This window comes from Macaca fascicularis, chromosome 10 (assembly GCF_037993035.2).
Source record: "Macaca fascicularis isolate 582-1 chromosome 10, T2T-MFA8v1.1".
Taxonomy (NCBI): domain Eukaryota; kingdom Metazoa; phylum Chordata; class Mammalia; order Primates; family Cercopithecidae; genus Macaca; species Macaca fascicularis.
The window spans coordinates 27,474,856-27,479,844 of record NC_088384.1 but is presented as its reverse complement, the minus strand read 5'-3'; positions in this window follow the sequence as shown (position 1 = coordinate 27,479,844).

The window sequence follows — 4,989 nt, the reverse complement described above, 5'->3', positions numbered from 1 at the left end:
GTGACATTCCATCTCAGAAAAAAAAAAAAAAAAAAAAAAAAAAGTGTGATCAAGAGAATAGAGTAATTTGGGTAAAATTGAATCCATTTCACCAATAAATTAAGTAATCCTTTAAAACAGATGCTAAATGTGGTACCAGCATAATTGGGTACTAGTGTACTTACACGGTCTTGAATACGTTAAGAAAATGCTGTTTGTTTTGTAGAGTTTCAAAACATTTGAGAGGGAGGAAGGCACTCTTCCATTGACCCTTAGTGTGTGCTTTAGTTCCATTTTGGATTGACTGTTTTGTGTTGCTGCATGATGCCTCTAGTACAAGGCCAAGGCCTCCATGTCTCATGTCTTTCCTGATCCCCTCGTCTGCCATCCCTCTTCCACTCAGGGGAATAGCCCAGGATCAACGCAGTCCAGGCTTGTTAATCAACCACCTCCGTACACCACATCCAGCAGAGCTCCCTGAGTGACTCACAGTCACAAACACCCAGGGCACTGATCTTTCCTCTGTGTCCTTCCAGGTTCTTCTGAGGACAACTTGAGTTTATTAAGCCTACCACGAAGTGAAGGTGATTATTTGGATGATGATGATGATGCCCAGGTAAGACCACCCTTCTTTAACTTCTAAGGAAATGTTGGTTTTCTGATGTGAGAAACAAACTCACCAGTCCAAACCCAAAGAATGGACTCAGGGAGCTGAAAAATAGAAGAAGTGAGATTTTCTTTCCTTTTTTTTTTTTTTTTTTTAAGACAGAGTCTCACTCAATTAGCCAGGCTGGAGTGCAGTGGTGCAGTCTGGACTCCATCTCCTGGGCTCAATGAATTCTCCTGCCTCAGCCTCCTGAGTAGCTGGGATTACAGGCATGTGTCTCCATGCCCAGCTAATTTTTGTATTCTTAGTAGAGACGGTGTTTCAGCATGTTGGCCAGGCTGGTGTCGAACTCCTGACCTCAGGTAATCCACCCACCTCGGCCTCCCAAAGTGCTGGGATTACAGGCGTGAGCCACCCCGCCTGGCTGAAAGTGAGACTTTTATTGATAGTGTTGCAAGATCCGGTGTCTGATGGGCAGACACACCCAGCACAGTTTCCACGAGCAATTTATCCCCTAGTGTGCAGGTCCCTCCCCTGGTTCCTCGTAGGCTGAGTACTGTGGAGTCACAGTCTTCCCAGGTGTTGCCTATTGATTTTGGGGGAGGAGGTTTTAGGTATTTTTCTAGGGTTGTCTTACTGCATTTTGTTACAGCCCACAATGCATTACCATCCTAGTCAGCTCAGGGGCTCTTTAGGTGTTTGCCTTATGACCTAAGTAGCTGGGCAGGCTGATAAGAACAGACAAAATGAGCGATTTTCCAGGCCAGTAAACTTTCATCTTAGACTAATCTTCTTTGGTTGAAGTGAGGGCAACTAAGTGGAGAATGGGGGTCCAACAAGCAGGCATTGCCCATCCAAGCGGGAGCCTAGTATATCCTATTTCTTTTGTCCTTTGCTGACCTGAACTGGTTCAAGGCACTTTGTGTTAAAAATGGACAACCGTATACATTATTTCCTTCACCTGATTTCATTCGTTCTCAATTAATTTTGGTATTAAAATATGACAAGGCACATTATGTACAACATACACAATTCTCTTTGTGAGGGTGGAGTTCGGTCTGAGTTTCTTTTCATCTCATACATGACACACTAGGGTGGTTTTGAGGACAGCGTCCATCACCAGCTGTAATGCAGAGGCGTTTTCCTCCACACCAGTTTTTCTCCTTGGATGAGGCCTTGTGCATTTACCAACCTAAATCAACTTCAAAGAAATTCTGTGGGGAAAGCTCTTGTCTTTTCCACAGGTGTCCTCTATGCTAGAATGTTTGGCCTTTGACCTTGACTCACCAGTGTTTCACAAGTAGTTTTGTGAAGTCATCAGGAGACTAACAGATCTGTGTAAGGGGTGCAGCAGAATTGATCTGATCCTCATGGCATCTTCTTTTGTCTCATTGCAGATTTTACCATTGCCTGACCAGGGTACGTACCTTGAACTAACTCACTTTCTGAGAAACAAACTTGCTGGCTTTAATATATAGAAACCTTAATCTGGGTTTCTGTTAAAAAATGTTGGGAGTCTGGTGAGAGCAAATGATTTTACAAGTGTATAGGTATGAGCAGAGGGGCTGTAGAAATGTGTGTGAACCCAGAGGACCAACCAGGAGATTTTGTGTGAGCCAGTGTGTCTTCACCTGGAGTAGGAGAAGTGAGTGCATCTCTCAGTGACTTATCGTGATGTTGGTGGTTCTAAAGAGTGGATTCTGGAGAATCTCAGCAGGGAAGAGGATGCCTTTCCAGGTAGGCAACAAGACATCAGATGGGATCTAATAAAACAGCATTTCCAGGAACCTTCATGTTATACCTGCTGCTTAGGAGGCTCAGGGATGGTGTAGAAAAGAGAAAAAGAAAAAGTAGACATAAGCCGCGTTAGTTATTTTCAGAGTTTAACGTCATCATGGTGAGGAGTACTATGTTTATGGGCTTTTGAGTATCTTGTGTTTTTCATCATCTCTTCTTATTTTATTATTGAAAGATTATTTTTCTGAGAACACCTGCTCTTTTCTGCCTGTGCCACTGCAAAATATCAGAGCCTTTGGTTTGGGACACAGTTCTGTCACAGGCAGTTACTTAATCCTGGAGACAGAATTGTTCTGCGGTGTGCCCAGATGCATAGGAGAAGTGGATCCTCACCTTATGAACTGTTGGGTTTCATGGCAGCACATTCATTTGTCTGTCCTTGCTGTTTACCTCTGGTGTCAGGGCATCTCCCTGGGCATGGAGGACAGAATGTAAATTCACTCTGGGCTCACTGCAAAAGCTGGTGTCTTGGAAATGGAGGGAGAAGCACAACCTTGAGCACACTGTCAGCATTCCATTTCTTCATGTGAATGAGAATATGCAGTTTTACCATCATTTGTGGAAGAGGCTTTCCTTTCCCCATTGTGTATTCTTGGCACCTCTGTTGAAGATCAGCTGACTCTGTATGTGTGCATTTAATTCTTAGCTTTCGATTCTATATCTGTGATACTTATGGGTGCCCCCACGCTAGAAGCATGCTGTCTGAATTTCTGTGTTTTTTGTAGATTTCAACCTCATGAATGTGCGTCTTCCAACACTATTCTTTTTCAATGTTACCATGGTTATTTGAGGCATATAAAAATTCATTAACGTCTTAGGATTATCTTTTCCATTTCTGCACGGATGGCTGCTGCCAGTTTGATAGCAATTGTTGTGAGTCTGTAGATCATGTGTGCATTGTGTGTTAATCAGGTTTAGTCTTCCTATCCATGAATACGGGAAGCCTTTCAACTTATTTGTGCATTCTTTACTTTCTAGAATCTTTATGTTGTCAGCTGATTAGTTAGATTTAACATGACTGATATAAATCTGTGATTTCTTTTTTTTTTTGAGACAGTGTCTCACTCTGTCACCATACTGGGGTGCAATGATGAGATCTCCACTCACTGCCACCTCCACTCCCGGGTTCAAGTGATTCTCCTGCCTTATTCTCCCAAGTAGCGGAGACCACAGGTGCGTGCCGCCACGTCCAGCTAATTTTTGTATTTTTATTAGAGACGTGATTTTACCATGTTGGCCGGGATGGTCTCGATCTCTTGACCTTATGATCCACCCACCTAGGCCTCCCAAAGCCTGGGATTACAGGCATTAGCCACCGCACCTGGCCAAATTTGTGATATCTTTTATCAATATTTTGTATGTGTGAATGATTAGGCATCAAATAAAAAATATTATATAAGCTAGTTAACCAAAAATCACCTCCGTACTCAAGGACATTTCTTCATGAATTTGTTCATTTCTATTGGTATACATTTCCTCGTTTCAGTAGATCATGTATATTTGAACCTGGAAAGTTATCCTCATGGCAGAAAGTTTTCAGAGTCACATCTCTCAGCTTCACTGGTGTAGGTTGCGCAGGCTGTGTGAGCTTGGCCTGTTAGAATGAAGCCTGATCTTTAGGGAATCTCCTGAGGGAAAGTGACACAGAGCTGCTGAAGACCCTGATCAGAAGGACCCAAAAGGTTGTGTGCACACACCGTAGTTCCAGAAGAAGACTTATAAGGAAGAAATCATGACTGTTTTTAATTTTAGCATTTTAATACTTAATTTTTTTAATGACCTCTATGAAGAAGAAATTGTGATCAGTCTGGTGCGGTGGCTCATGCCTGTAATCCCAGCACTTTGGGAGGCCGAGGTGGGTGGATCACGAGGTCAGGAGATGGAGACCATCCTGGCTAACACACTGAAACCCCGTCTCTACTAAAAATACAAAAAAACTAGCTGGGCGTGGTGGTGGGTGCCTGTAGTCCCAGCTACTCGGGATGCTGAGGTAGGAGAATGGCATAAACCTGGGAGGCGGATTTTGCAGTGAGCCAAGATCACACCACTGCACTCTAGCCTGGGGTACAAAGTGACATTCCATCTCAGAAAAAAAAAAAAAGTGTGATCAATGGAACAGAGTAATTTGAGTAAAATTGAATCCATTTCACCAATAAATTAAGTAATCCTTTAAAACAGATGCTAGATGTGGTACCAGCATAATTGGGTACTAGTGTACTTACACGGTCTTGAATACGTTAAGAAAATGCTGTTTGTTTTGTAGAGTTTCAAGACATTTGAGAGGGAAGAAGGCACTCTTCCATTGACCCTTAGTTGTGCTTTAGTTCCATTTTGGATTGACTGTTTTGTGTTGCTGCATGATGCCTCTAGTACAAGGCCAAGGCCTCCATGTCTCATGTCTTTCCTGATCCCCTCGTCTGCCATCCCTCTTCCACTCAGGGGAATAGCCCAGCATCAACGCAGTCCATGCTTGTTAATCAACCACCTCCGTACACCACATCCAGCAGAGCTCCCTGAGTGACTCACAGTCACAAACACCCAGGGCACTGATCTTTCCTCTGTGTCCTTCCAGGTTCTTCTGAGGACAACTTGAGTTTATTAAGCCT